This window comes from Corythoichthys intestinalis, chromosome 19, assembly GCF_030265065.1.
Source record: "Corythoichthys intestinalis isolate RoL2023-P3 chromosome 19, ASM3026506v1, whole genome shotgun sequence".
NCBI lineage: Eukaryota > Metazoa > Chordata > Actinopteri > Syngnathiformes > Syngnathidae > Corythoichthys > Corythoichthys intestinalis.
The window spans coordinates 7,592,676-7,608,850 of NC_080413.1; the positions used below are offsets into that span (position 1 = coordinate 7,592,676).

A 16,175-nucleotide genomic window follows, 5' to 3' on the forward strand; every position below is an offset into this window, starting at 1 on the left:
CGTTGTTTGGCTCCAAACTATTGCCACGGCTTCGAAAACCTCACGACGAACAGAAACGACGCGAGCGACGGTGGAATATTTACAACGTTGGGTTTTGTTGTTAATTTGTTTTTAGGTGACCAGCTTGAGGCTGTCAAGAAATATCAAAGGTACACGTGGAGATAATTATTTTCCGGTGGATGGCGTTCACCCGCGCTGCCCTTTTATTCGTTTAGTTCTGTTTGCCAATTAGCCAATTAGCCTCCAGATAGGAGAGCTCCAACTTTCCTTATTTGGGGTGCGTCCTTGCTTGATAAAAGACACAAATCTCGTCTAATCTGATTAAGTTTATCTTGGAACTAATTGACAGTGATCGCTGACTAACCTCCGACTTCATTTTGTTATCATGTTAATATAGTTTTTTAATATAGTAAGTTTTTCTTACAACTTTTTTTATGTGATGTTTGTTCCACTGCATTTCGTCTCATTCCTCTTCATCGGACAAATTGCCGCGTGTCGGGTGAAACCCACAGCGGACCATGAGTGTGTCAGCTGCCATGCCAGTCCATAAATGAGTCATTGACATCCGAGGCAACAAAGTGAGTCATGGCTGTGATCCATGCCGGCTGCTTGAAGTGCGCCCCAGAGTCGCGTCCCGCTAGGCTCCGAGCCCGTCGACTGTACCGCCGCCCTTTCAGTCTTGTTTCCAAACAACCTTTTCTTTTATTTCCCTCCTCCTCGATTGTTTTTCTTATCCCCGGCTGTCGAGAAACCCTCCGAGGCCGCTGCCCGGGCCGTTTTGCGCCAACTCGTCTTGGCTCAAATGCTTGCGCTCGCGTGCAGAAATGCAAATGAGGGCCGATTTTGAGTCAGACAAAAATGCAATTGTCCATTACATTGTTGGTCTTTTGTGACAATTTAATGCAGACAAAGTGCATTGACAGCACTTGAGTCAAACACGAGGTCGCTACATTTTTTTTTTTTTTTTAAGCGAGGAAGTAAATGTGCATTGACGTCATGTTTACAGAGAATATTTCGTTTTTTGTTTGTTTTTACGAAAAATAAATAAACTCATTGACTGCCATTGATGGCGACAGATGATGGCTAAAATGAGAATATTACCTTTTTTCCAATATTGCTGATTTTGATTTTTTTTTTTTTAAAAAAACTGTGATCCCTCACTACTTCGCGCTTCAAACTTGGCACCCTCAGTTCATCACGGATTCTTTTTTTTCAATAACAAAAATAATATATGAATGCAGTATTTTGTAGACGTAGTCTCTCACTCTGGTTCCTGCCACTTTTTTGGGTCAGGCAGTGCACTCGAGTTGCTTTTTAAAGTTATTGATGATTGAAAGACGTTAAGGTTTGATCTTGCAATGGGCGCTTGGAAGCCGAAACTTCAAAGCGCCGCATGCGTCAATCATCGTTTAACTTGTTAAACCGTTGCTGTGGCTCATTGTAAGTGAGCAGCTTGAGCAGTGAGCGGATTTGAGTGGATGTAGCTTTTAATAAAGACAGTCTTTTTCTATTTTATTCTTGTTAAAAAATAATTCGGTGGGACAGTAACATGTTTAAGACATCATAATTATTACATTTGAAGTAAAAAACATTCAAATATATCATTTTTTTTTTTTTTTTTTTTTTTTTTTTTTTTAAACCTGTCCTGTTCAGCTGTTTGACACGGAGAATGGAAGTCTAAGTGCCCGGATAGTCTGAACAGTTTTAATGTTTCACATTGAGAGTCTGACATACTCCCTTTGTGATCATTCAACATACCTCATTTATTATGACAAAACAGCGAACAGGAAGGGGTTATGGGGGAACAGAAGAGAAGAAACACAAGAGAAGAAAGAGAAGAAACACAAACAACAACAAGAAATACATTGAAGGCCTAACTACACTAACTACTAATATGTTGGTGCTATCTTCAGCTAAAAGTATTTCCGATTGACACCATGTGGGGGGCCTGTTGACCAAGGAAAGAGGGGGAAGAAGGTGGGGGAGTCTATAAGCTAAGTGATAGAAAGGGGTAGAGTGTACACAAATCATCTCTGTGATTTAGAACCCAGTAATCGTGTGAATCCCTAGTGAGTGTAAGCCTGTTGACGACCAACCCTATGCCGCCACGCCACCAATCCCGGCACCGGGACCCCCGACCCGAGCGCGCCCGATAACATCCAGCCTCACGCTGGCCCTGCCGGGCACGCAGCAGCCACACAGACGAGCGGAGACGCCACACGGGTGCCGACACAGGGCCACGGCCCCCGCCCAGCCAGCCCGGGGAGGGAGGGAGGGCGGTCCCTGGGGGGTCTGGGGCAGCGCAGCCCAACCCTCCTCCCGCAGTCCAGCAAAGGAGCCCCCCCCTGGAATCCAGGGTGGTCCTCCGGGCCACGCGCACGCCCATCTACCGGCCCTCGGGGATGGCAAGAGGGGACGCACCACCAACCCCACGCCCGTCCCCAACCCCGTCCGCACACACGGGCCACGCCGCCGCAGCCCCCCAGCCGACACGGCACGCCACAGGGCCCCCAGCGGCCCACCAAGCCCAGGGCAGGGCAGGGTCCCCCGACGTAGCAGGCAACATCCAGCCAATACACCGCTGCCCAGCCAGCGATCCGCGGCGGAGCACAGGGCGGATACCCAGTTAGAGAAGAGAGGGGAAGGCGGAGGCAGAAGAACGCCGAGGAGCCGCCGTGGGGCGACGCGAGACCAGAGCCCCGACCTCCCCGACTCCCGCGGCCGGCAGCCCAGGCAGAGAGGAGGCCACGCCTCGGGAGCCTTGCCATAGAAAAAAAGTGTGGGACCCACCTACCACCCTACTACTGTGGCTGCCAGGTTCCCGGCTGGCAGCCATAACCCAGCACCGTGATGGGATCATGAGGGGAGGGTAGGGCAATGTATGCATTAAAATAGGAGATCTTGGCTTGGGGCAGTAGGACCGCAGCATGGAAATTCAGCCCAGCTGCCCGTCTCACCGCCCTTTGCCAGAGCTCTCCTGTGGAGTATGATGTGTGTGGTGCTTTAAAAAAAGGTGCAGGGATGGTAGGGCCCGCCGTGAGGAGGTAACCGTGAGGCACCCCCCCCAACCAGGTCCCAACAATCCCACAACCTTGGTGTGTGATGCATTAAAAACAGGGGGGAGCCAGGCCAGGACTGTATGGCCCCGTCCCAACTCTCCCCAGAGAGATGAATGAGTATGTAAGTGCCAGGGTGAAAGATATTTACAGTGCTGAAGTGAGGCGTGCGTGAATTAAGAGGCAGGCTCCCGCGGGCGTGGCCCGGTCCACCGGAGCAACCGGCCTCAGTGCGGGAGAAGCGCCAGGGTCCCGATCAACCCCTGCCCCAGACCACCCACGGCGCACCCGCAACCGCCCACCCCTCCCCCCGCCACCCAAGCACCCACCCCGCACCCCGAGCAGGCGCCATCTAGCGTCGTGAATGGGTATAATGTCTAGACTGCGGATATAAGACGACCCCCCCTTTTTTAATCTTATTTCAATGCAAAAAACACTGTCTTATATTCTGGCCAATACGGTATTTAACTTAACATTTGTATGTTCTTCCACATCTTTACCAGTGAATTTGGCACCATGGACATAATTTTTGGACAGAATTGGTAGGTTTAGCTCTGTAAACATCTCGTTCGTACACTATTTCCATGCTTTTACTATTAGGGACAAACGGGAGGTTGACCCGCTTAGCCACAATTGCTAACCTCATGAATATTAATGAGCAAAAGTGACGTGTTGCTTGCGGTACGCCATTGTATTTGATTATTCTAATTTTAATGAAGGATAACTCGTAAGCTAAGTCAAGGAAAAGCTTTTACGTGTGAAGCCTATTTTTTTCCCCGCCAACACAATGCCCGGGGATCCCCTATCCTCTTTTATTGAGTGTTTGCACGGCCGTTTTGGCCAGACGCTCAAACTCTGGCAGGCCTGCAGCCTAAGCTTGCCAGGACACACAGGAGAGACCGGCTGCGAGCGTGTCGCTCATCCTTGCCAGTCCGCCGCCGTCCGTAATTCAAAATGACAGCGTGATGAAAGTAGAGGTGTAGAGCGCTACGTGGGGCTGTGATGTGACGGTGTCACCCACTTTGTCTCCATGTAGAGCTCAGTGTGCCAATACTGGGAGGAATGCGATGACAGGATCTGCTAACCTTAAAAACAAAGTCCTCGATTGGACGATTCCAAAATAGCAAGAGTTTGTCTGAAATGGCAATTTTAAATTCCAGATTTCTTACGCGCAGAAGTGAAGTAGCCACCAATGCAACATACATTTATTGTGCTAAACCTTCTCTGCGAGCCAGTAATTTAACTGTCAGCCGGACAAGAAGATTATTTTCCTCGACGGTAACTTTGCAACGGACTAAAACACGCGGGAGTTAGCTATCTCCGCTCGGAGACGTTACGTAAAGAGCGGCGAGGAGGCTATTAATTACACTACCTGCTGATAGTTGAGAGTATTAGCCCGCGTGGCTAATGCAGCTGCCGTTTGACCGCCACTGAGCTCTCTAATGTGTCCGCGGGGAAAACCAGCCCTTCTAATTAATCCTGAGCTGACGGCCGAGCCAGGACATCCCCGGGGGAGGCATCAGCGTGGGGGTGCGCGCTGATATGAGGCGCACCAGCACACTTATCCACAGATTAGACTCAACACCCTCACTTGGGACAATGAAATGCGACACCTCTGTTGTGAAGAAGATGACTCGTTCCAAGGTAGAGCCTTGCCGGAAGAAACCTTTGAAGACGATGTAACTTGCGCAGGCGATTTCATATGCAAAGAGGTCAGATAACAGAACGCGCGACCTGATTTACTAAAATCGCTAATAGCGCTGCTATATATATATTTTTTTCAATATGCAGGTGAGGCTCTGAATATCTGGCATCTCCTATCTTTGCTTTAGTTGTTTTGAAAAAACATGACACAAGGTTCATGGATACGTCATTCAAGTAAAGTTCAGGGCAAGTGACTATACAGTGGGGCAAATAAGTATTTAGTCAACCACTAATTGTGCAAGTTCTCCCACTTGAAAATATTAGAGAGGCCTGTAATTGTCAACATGGGTAAACCTCAACCACGAGAGACAGAATGTGGGGGGAAAAAAACAGAAAATTACATTGTTAATTTTTAAACAATTTATTTGCAAATCATGGTGGAAAAGAAGTATTTGGTCAATACCAAAAGTTCATCTCAATACTTTATGTATCCTTTGTTGGCAATAACGGAGGCCAAACGTTTTCTGTAACTCTTCACAAGCTTTTCACACACTGTTGCTGGTATTTTGACCCATTCCTCCATGCAGATCTCCTCTAGATCAGTGATGTTTATGGGTTGTCGTTGGGCAACAAGGACTTTCAACTCCCTCCACAGATTTTCTATGGGGTTGAGATCTGGAGACTGGCTAGGCCACTCCAGGACATTGAAATGCCTTTTACGAAGCCACTCCTTTGTTGCCCTGGCTGTGTGTTTGGGATCATTGTCATGCTGAAAGACCCACCCACGTCTCATCTTCAATGCCCTTGCTGATGGAAGGAGATTTTCACTCAAAATCTCCCGATACATGGCCCCATTCATTCTTTCCTTTACACATATCAGTCATGCTGGTCCCTTTGCAGAAAAACAGCCCCAAAGCATGATGTTTCCACCCTCATGCTTCACAGTGGGTATGGTGTTCTTCGGATGCAATTCAGTATTCTTTCTCCTCCAAACACGACAGCCTGTGTTTCTACAAAAAAGTTTTATTTTGTTTTCATCTGACCATAACACAGTCTCCCAGTCCTCTTCTGGTTCATCCAAATGCTCTCTAGCGAACCGCAGACGGGCCTGGACGTGTACTTTCTTCAGCAGGGGGACACGTCTGGCAGTGCAGGATTTGAGTCCCTGGCGGCGCATTGTGTCACTGATAGTAGCCTTTGTTACTGTGGTCCCATCTCTCTGTAGGTCATTCACTAGGTCCCCCCGTGTGGTTCTGGGATTTTTCCTCACCGTTCTTGTTATCATTTTGACGCCACGGGGTAAGGAGGGAGTTGAAAGTCCGTGTTGCCGAATGACAACCCATAAACATCACTGCTCTAGAGGAGATCTGCATGGAGGAATGGGCCAAAATACCAGCAACAGTGTGTGAAAAGCTTGTGAAGAATTACAGAAAACGTTTGGCCTCCGTTATGGCCAACAAAGAGTACATAACAAAGTATTGAGATGAACTTTCGGTATTGACCAAATACTTATTTTCCACCATGATTTGCGAATAAATTCTTTAAAAATCCAACAATGTGATTTTCTGTTTTTTTTCTCACATTCTGTCTCTCATGGTTGAGGTTTACCCATGTTGACAATTACAAGCCTCTCTAATATTTTCAAGTGGGAGAACTTGCACAATTAGTGGTTGACTAAATACTTATTTGCCCTGTATTTGGCACTAATATTATCATATTGTAGCATTTACAAGGACAACGCCAACTGGATGATGATAACGCATAGTCAACAGGAAAACAGTACATTGTTTTCAATTAATTGTACCCACCCAGACGCCACGAATTGTATTTAAAAAGAGTTGCCAGAGAGTTGAAGATGACGCTTGCCACGCTAAATGCTAATGCTAACGAGAACGCGTATGCTCTGTTAATGCTCCGAGTCACCTAGCATCGCGTTTGCAACGGTGTCACTACCCCTGTCACACTTCCTCCCCCCAGGCAACTGTGAAAAAAATCAGACCACAGGCAGTTTATTCAACCAAATTGTAGTAACGACGCTAACGTGCCCCTATACATCCTCAGTAACAGTAATGGCCTTGCAAAGATGGGAAAAGTGAATAATCAGATTATTTACGACTGAAAAAAATATTGCCATTATTAGCAACACTGATTATCACATAAATGAAAAAGGTATTAATCTAAAAAAAAAATAGGGGAAAAGGAGCATATTTATGTCCTGTCTAACGTGCTGAAAAGTTTCCGCGGTCTGAAAAGGTTGCCTGAATCTCATGCATGTTTGTCAATATAATTTGCCGGGCTATTGGACTCAGAGGAGGGCCGGCGGGTCCCTTAAGGTTTGCGCCTCAAATGCCAACATCTGTCTGCCAGCGGCGGGAGAATGAGACGCGGCGGCGACACCTTGGCGCCGGCTATTCTCTGCTTGACAGAAGCCACAAGGTGCAACTTTGGAGATGAAAACATGCAAATCCTCCAGAGTGCATGGAGCCCTTTAACATTAATCAGATGAAACTTGCTGCTTGAATGCCTGATGTCATCTTCCAGGCATCCTTATTGGAACGTGACATTACCTTCAGCGTAGACTTTTACTCAGGCCGAAAATATTTCATGAAGTTTGTTTTGAATGAGCATTGCTTGCTGAAATACAGAATTTTGGCATTTCAAACACTTAGTTTATCAAGTTATAGTGCAAGTGAATATTTTTCATACTTTAAAAAAAATCTTAACCCCGTCGCAAAAAAAGGCATCCACATATGAGGACAATAACATTGCAACTTCTACGTTTGTTATCGTACAAGTGTGGCTGAAATGACCCTAAATTTGATGTATGTGGATGCCAGGCAGAGTTGTTTTCGTCAGGAATGACGACAATGAAAATATTTCGTTGACGAACATGACGGTGATGAGCTAAAAACAAGGCTGTGTCTCAAGCTAGGCTGCGCTCCATCTTGCTTGTTTGGAAACACGGTAAGATTTGATTTCTAATCTTGGCAAGAGAGAATATGCAATATTACTTTAGCCTGTAATGATCTGTGCTAAGTGATCAACAGACGCTAAATGTATTCCTCGCATTAGTGTAGCACCGTACTTCTCAAATAGTGGGGGGGCGCAGAGCGATGCCAGGGGGGGGCGCATGTGACCTCGGGGAACATGTTTTTTTTTTGTTTTGTTTTTTGCCGTACTGGAATAAAGTGTACTTGCACATCCACTCAGTAGGTGGCAGTGGCGCTCTCATTTTCAGAGTGCGCGCAGTATTTTTGAACTAAGGAAGAGCACTCAGCACACACAGACAACAGATATGAAGAGCAGTGTGCCGCCGCCGTTTTCGAAAGCCGTTTTCCGACCGGACTCACTCACGCAGCGACCCACTGTCTTGTCCGGTTCTCACGTCGCCGCCCGAGAAGTGCCATTTTCGGCTTGGGATCGTCACGACGACTGCCTTCACCTACGGTTCTACCTCGGCCGCCGTGAATGCGCTTTTTTCGTGCCGTTTGCCTTTTAGCTTTAACTTTTAATACAGTGGGTGATGATGAAAGACCACTGTTTGCTGTGTCTAAAAATAATTATAGCAGACAGCCATCAGCCAATTCAATTAAGACGCCACTTAAAGACATTAGACCCCAATCTCATTGTTAAGCCGCATGATTTTTTCAGTGAAAACGTGCCGAATATTGCCAACAATCGTCCTGCTTTGTCAATGTTATATCAGTAAACCAGTGAGCATTGTTAGCATGCTCATTGCAAAATAACTCCACACCACTGCAAAGGAGGTAAATACTGTGAGCAGCAAAAATAAAACTGTCCTGTCCAAGGACACTCTTTTTTTTTCTTTTATTCAGTTTTGTTTTTTCGGTCAGATTTTCTGGCATATTGTCCTCATGAGTGAATGTTTCTAATCAATTTTAATTTGTTATTATTTACTGATTTTATTACATTTTATTTTTCTGTTTCAAATGGTCAAAAATGTACCTTGAGTGTATTTTTTAGTTTGGATGTGATTTTTTTTTTTTTAATTCAGGCAAATTGATGCACGTCAAGTCTTCTCTGTTACAAACAAAACAATGTTAATAAAGTTATACTTTATTATAAGTTGATCTATAGTACTGTTTTTTTTTTTTTTTTTTTAGAAAAAAAGGACACAATGTTAGGCAGATGCGTATTTATAATAGTAATTTTATAGACAAATGATACTATTTACAGTGGCGGCAGAGAGTTTGGGGGGGGCGCGAAACATTTACGTCTTCCTTGGGGGGGCGTGGCGTGGTGTAGCATTAGCATTAGCATTAGCTTCTGACCCGCGAGCGTTCTCTTAAAACACTGGCCAGTCTAAAGCAGAGCCACTTGGCATTTCTGGTCAGTAGGTCTAGAGGATTTTAAACGCTCGGACAATTTTTTTTTTTTTACATACAGTTCGTGGCTTCTAGGTAGGTTAAATATAGAAATAACGTACTTCTTTTTCTGCAAAGTTGGCACTCTCCTTATAGACCCTATAATATGTGCTGGTCTTTGTATGTTCATTTAAAATTGTTGGAAACCTTAATTTATTTTTGGACTAAAACTTTTACAGACAAAAATATTTTGAGTAACTGTCAACTAAAACTAGACGAAATTTGTATGAGATCTCGTTGACTAAAACTAGACAAAGACAAAAACATTCTGAAATGACTGAAATATGACTGAGACTAAAAAGTATTTTTGTCCAAAAGAATAAGACAAAAGTGAAAAGGGCTGCCAAAAACAAAACTGGTGCCAGGGCTTTATGCGGTTAAGTTTTTGTTAAATTACTAAAGATATGTGGATGACAGGTCTCATTATAATTACCCTTGCCAGTCGCAGGGTATGTATTTGATTCCGGATGTCTCTTTGTGTTCACGAAAAGAAGCGAGCAAATAAAGGGATTATTATAAAACGTGCAGCATGAGATTAGTTAATTTGGGGGTAATTAGTTCAAAGGTCACAGAGGTCAGAAAAGGAATTTTGCAATACATAATCACGGATTAGCCTATTAAACTAAAATGTGTGGAGTTAGTGATCTAATGTGAAGAGAAAGGGTCAAAGGTCACAGAGGTCAGTAAAGGAATTTCGCGTTAACATAGTAACACATTCGCCTATTTTACTCAAATTTGCAAGGTCGATGAGAAGAGAAAGGGTCAAAGGTCGCAGAGGTCAGAAATGGAATTTAGCAATATTTGATCACGGACTCCACTGTTCGAAGTTGATCTTCTCAGTCGTTCTCTCATTGGAGATGATACAGGAAGGTTAGGTGGATGTGTGGCACTTTTTGTTCTGCCACTAAAGAAGATACAGGAAGCTCAGGTGGTTTTTTGTCACTTTATTTTTCAGCTCCAGCATCATTAGATTGACTCTCTGTAGCCATACGAGCCTTTAACAGGCTCCTCCGATTTCTCCTCAATCTGTGTCCATCCTCTGTCTCAACAATGAAAGATGTTGGACTGATTTCACTGAGCCCAGTAGCTGTTCCGTCCCAACAATCCGGTCCTTCGATCCTCACATTGTCATTCACGAAGATGACAATAAAGCTGACTTATGACCGGTGACCTAACTCAAAATTGCAGAGTCGATGAGAAAAAGAGTCAAAGGTCACAGAGGTCAGGCAAGGAATTTTGCAATACATAATCATGAATAGGCCTATTTAAACCTATGTTACTTAATTTTGCAGGGCCGATGAGAAGAGAAAGGGTCAAAGGTGGCAGATAAGGCATTTTTGTCCCAACAATCTGGTCCTTTGATCCGGACATTGTCATTCACGAAGATGACATTAAAGCTGACTTATGACCGGTGACCTAACTCAAAATTGCAGAGTCGATGAGAAAATGAGTCAAAGGTCACAGAGGTCAGACAAGCAATTTTGCAAAACATAATCACGGATAAGCTTATTAAACCCTATTTTACTCAAATTTGCAGGGTCGATGACAAAAGAAAGGGTCAAAGGTCGCAGATAAGGCATTTCTGTCCCAACAATCCAGTCCTTCGATCCTCACATTATCATTAACAAAGATGACAATAAAACTAAATTATGACTTAACTCAAAATTGCAGAGTCGATAAGAAAAAGAGTCAAAGGTCGCAAAGGTCAGAAATATGGCGATGCTTTGATTTTGGCTGGTCTGTTCCTCTAGTTATATTTTTATTTTCTTACTGTTAATCATTATTTTTTATATATATATTTTTTATTTCTAAAGTTTTGTTTTTCTGTTTTTCATATTTCAGTGTTTAACTCATTGCCTGCCATTGACGGCAAATATGCATTTAAACTGGGTGGACTAGCTGTGAACTTTCACCTCCCAGTGCCATTGACGTCACTAGACGTCCAATCCATTTTGATTGGGAGGGCTGGCAGCGATCACTCACTGCGGTCCCTCCCAGTCAGAAGGGATTGGTCATCTAGTACTATCAATGGCAATACAAATATGACACCTTACCCAGTAAAGTAAAACTAATGAAGTTCATAAATACATGTTTTTCTAACACGAGTGTAAAAAATACACTATCGCATAACGGAATAGGACACGATAACTTGAACTAAAAATTGACGACAAATATCAAAACCGCCCCCAAGGACGTTGTTAGAAAAAATATGTTACTTGGCTAAACTAAACTTAAGTCACGTAAACACGTAAACCAACGTGACATATTTGTTTGCTCCATGACACCCCAAGTATAGATCAAAGGCAGCAGGAGTACTTATTTCTTTTTTAAATGAATACATTTAGCGCTTTTTTTTTTTTTCATATGACAAACAATACATTTTTAATGCACGCGTCCCTTTGAAGAGCACCAGAATAGAACCACCAAAGCGTCACCGTCACAAAGTGCACAATCGGCACATTTTGTCAAAACAGAGACATTTATTTGCATTTTGTGTGTTTGCGTGTGTGTTACCTTTGTGCGTTATGTGCTGATGTTGTTCCAGCCAAATCACATTTTATTACATTTTTTTCTTATTTATATGTTTGTGCGCCTGCAGAATGGACCAATGGGGCACTCGGTTCGAAATGTCACTATGGAGACGAGCTTCAGGCATCCTCCGCTGAAGGTAAGTGATCAACTTCATCACACGTTATACACAACCACAAACACACACACACACAGGTTAGAGGACCTGACCGTTGCCTTTTGAAGGCATATGGAGTTAGGGATTTAAGGATTCCCTGCAATATTAATGTCCAAAATGTCAGAGGAAAGCTACGTTCAAAAAAATAAAAATGAGGCTGGGGATTGTAGTGTACAACACGTATAATGAATGAAGTGTAGGATGCGCGCTTCAGTTAGGATTTCTGCTTGCAATATAATAAATAGGAGCATTTGTTTTCAGTTGAAAAAAAAAAGATAAGAGACAAGACTTTCAGTCTGCCCGACAACACTTGGTCAAGTTGACGTAACAGTTGAACTCCAGCTGAATTTTTTAAAAAATGTATTATGACTGTTAACCCTGTTTCTAATAAGTCAAAATAAATGAATATCATTAGGGCCCAAGCACTAAGCGTGCGAAGGCCCTATTGTTTTGCAAAGGATTATTATTATTATTTTATTTTTTTCAGGGCAAATGAAACAGCCAATTTGGAGGCCTGAACATGCACGAAAAGTCACCAAAATTTGTACATACGTGCGAAAAAAATTGTAAATTTTGATAATTTTGCAACGTTGCAAAAAAATCTAACAAAATGGCTCAGTGGCCCCGCCCCTTGAAATTTTAAAATTGGCCTATAACATTAGGGTCTGTCAGCGTAGAGTGATCAAATTTGGGGAGTCTGTACCTTGTCCAAAACAGCTCCAAAAAAGCATTTACACCCATATTCCAAACCCAACAGGAAATCGGTTATTTTGGATCAAATAAGAAACTTTTATCGATTTAGAGGGTGCACATTTGAGACCTTTCGCCGAGGGAATTAGTTGGATCATCGTCAAAATTGGGGAGACTGTTCAGGAGACATATGAGATCTTAAGTTTTTAAAATGGTGCGTTTTCATTCACGGGTCGGACCTGGGCGTGGTGCCAAAGTCGGCCATTTTTTCGGCAAACTTACAAATTCAGAAATGACTAATAGTTCCTTGACACAATGTTCAATCTTTTTCATATCTGGCATGTATGTGCGGTATCCCACCCTTAACACGAGTGCATTGAAATATTACCCATTAGGCCTAGCGCCCCCTAGTGAGAACAGGAAATGCCTATTTTTACGAGACAGGGGAAAAAATTCTGTTGACCTCAAACCTGCATCAGGGGAGCCATAGGGCATGTGTTCAGGTGCCTGATGAAAAATACTGAGGTTTGGTTGAAGCAGAAGAGTCCAACAGGAGAAAAATGACTGAAACCATTTCGTCTCACCACAAGTTTTGAACAGTCATAACTTCTACAACATATATGCGCCAAACATCTCATGCTTGTTAAGTCAACTCTGAAGGGTCCTGTAGGGGTCATTTGCATCAACCCTACAGCGCCAACTAGTGGCAATAGAAAGTCACTCATTTTTCTAATATATGTCCAGTTCTTTTCAGGTTGGTCATTATAGTTTGAAGACCTTTTGAAATACATATTTTACAGCCCATGTCCACATGTCTCTGTCTGTTGCCGTGACGACCCTTTATTCGCTCCTTTTTTGTAGTACTCTGTCCAATAGGGGTTTTTATCTCTTAGGTGTGTGAATGTAAAGAGGCAACTTTCGAGCATGTTAGGTTCTAATGAGATGATTAGAGAGGACGATCTGCCACCACCCTGACCTGCACACTGTCCAAGTTGCGTGACGTCCGAGTTGCGCTAGATTGCGAGGGCCCGTTCAGTCCTGCTTGCACGCCTAGTTTTATTGTTTTTTCCAAAAATATTTTTTACTGAAAAATAAAAATGGAATAATCACTGTTGTTTCCTCATTTTATTTATTTTTATTAAAAAGTATTTAAATACAAAAATAATACAATATTTAAACTAGTGCTGTCAAATTTATCGCGTTAACGGGTGGTAATTAATTTTTTTGAATTAATCGCGTTAAAATATTTGAGGCATTTAACGCATGCGCGGAATGACCCGCTCATGCATTGCCTCAAACAGATTACAATGACGCCATTTTTTTGCATATTCAGAGGTAAGAGGCAAAGAAAGGTGTCTTGCTTTGTGCTTTTTCTTAACAAAGGTATACCACACGTGACGTGCTAGCACTTTGTGTCTTTATTAGCACATTCAGCTTCAACATTAACACAGCTTACAGCTCTCGGCAGGCCATAACTCTAACTCACTCCTGCATCATGTGAGTAAACAACGTGGGCGCCGCGTGCACTTCAGGGTGCCTCGGAAAGCTTGCATCACTAAACAAAAGTCAACATTTTAATAAATAAAAACAAAACAGAACAAAACAAAAAAAACGACTGGAGACAAAATGGCGGACAAGACTCCGTTGTCGTAAAGTCGAAATTATCTAAGTCGGGTACGTTGCAACCCGTGTACTACCTTTGTTAACAAAAAAGTTCATTAATTGCATTCTCTTCTTTATATTTGGGCTGTCAAACGATTAACATTTTTAAGCGATTTAATCACAGCATAAAAATTAATTAATCGTATTTAATCGCAATTCAAACCATCTCTAAAATATACCATATTTTTCGGTAAATTATTGTTGGAATGGAAAGATAAGCCACAAGATGGATATATACATTTAACATACTGTACATAAGTTCTGTATTTGTTTATTATATCAATAAATCCACAAGATGGCATTAACATTATTAACATCATTTCTGTTAAAGGGATCCACAGATAGAAATACTTGTAATTCTTAAAAGATAAATGTTAGTACAAGTTATGCTAATTTTATATTAAAACCCCTCTTAATGTTTTCGTTTTAAGAAAATTTTACAAATTTTCTATCAAAAAAATAAACTAGTAGCTCACCATTGGCACATTGGCTCCCTGCCGTTCTTCCACAATGTCTTTTTAACTACATAAGGTAGTAATTGAAATACACCACAAGGTGTCAATGGCGAGTTTTAAATTAATTAGAGCTCTAGCCAACAAGTGCGTTTTGCCCCTCGACTGATGTTGTTGTTTCCCGGTTCATTGTACCTTACGTTCATTTGAGTGCTGGCTTCACAACGTATGAGACCTCTGATAGTTTGCATATTGTGACTAAATATTGCCATCCAGTGTATTTTTTTAGCTAAACGAAATATTTGAATAGAGTTTGACCAAAGTCTGAGTAAGTTTTATGTGTATTTTGCATAGCTATTTTGATTGGGAATGCCAGTTCACTTTGCATTGTTGTTTAACTGTGTGAGAATAGGGCCTCATTAATACAGATTGAAGCGCTTTTCTTTTTGTGAACATTTTTTTTTTTTGAGAGAGAGAGAGAGAGAGAGACAGGAATATTAGTTTTGTTGTGCTTTCACTAAATGATACTTATGTGTGTTGTGAAGGAGTTGCCGAAGCTTATGCCAATAAACGGTACGGTCCAATGAACGCCTGTGTCCACTCGCGCATGCGTTAAACAGTGTTGTCACAGATTACTTAAAAAAGTAATTTAATTACTGATTACTGATTACACCTAAAAAAACTAATCTAGTTACTTTACCGATTACTTTATTATCAAAGTAACTAAGTTACTTTAAAAGTAACTTATCAGTTACTTTTTACCAATTTTTCTCCTTTTGCTGCCTCAACATAAAAATGACAACAAAAAAATGTCATCGCATGTAATTGAATTTTTCACATAAGGCTTAATCTGAGTTAGCGGGGGTTTAATTAGTCGATGGAGTTGATTTCAACGACCATTGACTCGCGCTAGCTTAGCCACCTCGGAGCCCTGAAACTAAAAAATAACTGACAAACTGCACAGAATTTGTTCAAATCAACTCCAACGTCTAAATAAACCCCTGCTAACTCCAAGATAAAGCCTAATGTCAAAAATTCTGAACTTCCCCTTTAAAATAAAGACCTAGCTGTTAAAATATTGTCTATAAAAGTTGTAAAGCAATAAAACAAACAACAAAAATTAATGAAATGAACAAGAATCCTACAACGTATTTCATAATGGGTCAAAATCATATTTCAAGCAGATCATTTGACTAGCACCTAAGACACTAGCTTTTGCTTTGCTAAGCCAAAACTACACCTGTGAAGGCAAGATGGATATTTAGAATTTCTGTAAACCTAAGCTTTCAAACGCAACCAACAACTGAGCTTGAACAGTTTTATATATATGTATATATACAGTAGCCTATTGGCCAAAAGTTTGGCGACACCTCAAAGGTGGATACTTTGAAGAATGTAGAATATAAAACCTGTTTTCAGTTATTTCACTTTTTTTGGCCATTCCACATGTTCGTTCATAGTTTTGATGTATTCAGAGAGGATTTACAATAGTGGTGAAAATATATAAAATGTAAAGATGTTTAGGTGTGTCCAAACTTTTGACTTTTGTTTGTCATCAACATGCTTTACCCCCAGCCCCACAAAAGTCAAAATCCGCCCA

The 16,175-nt window shown here is 42.0% G+C and overlaps 1 long non-coding RNA gene across 2 annotated transcripts in view; it reads left to right on the plus strand.

The window, feature by feature from the left end:
- Positions 1-16,175, plus strand: part of LOC130907586 (uncharacterized) — a 392,577-nt gene that overhangs the window by 201,359 nt on the left and 175,043 nt on the right. For both annotated transcript variants that reach the window (XR_009061498.1, XR_009061497.1), the window contains one exon: positions 11,685-11,753. This is a non-coding gene — a long non-coding RNA (uncharacterized LOC130907586). The remainder of the gene's footprint in view (positions 1-11,684; positions 11,754-16,175) is intronic.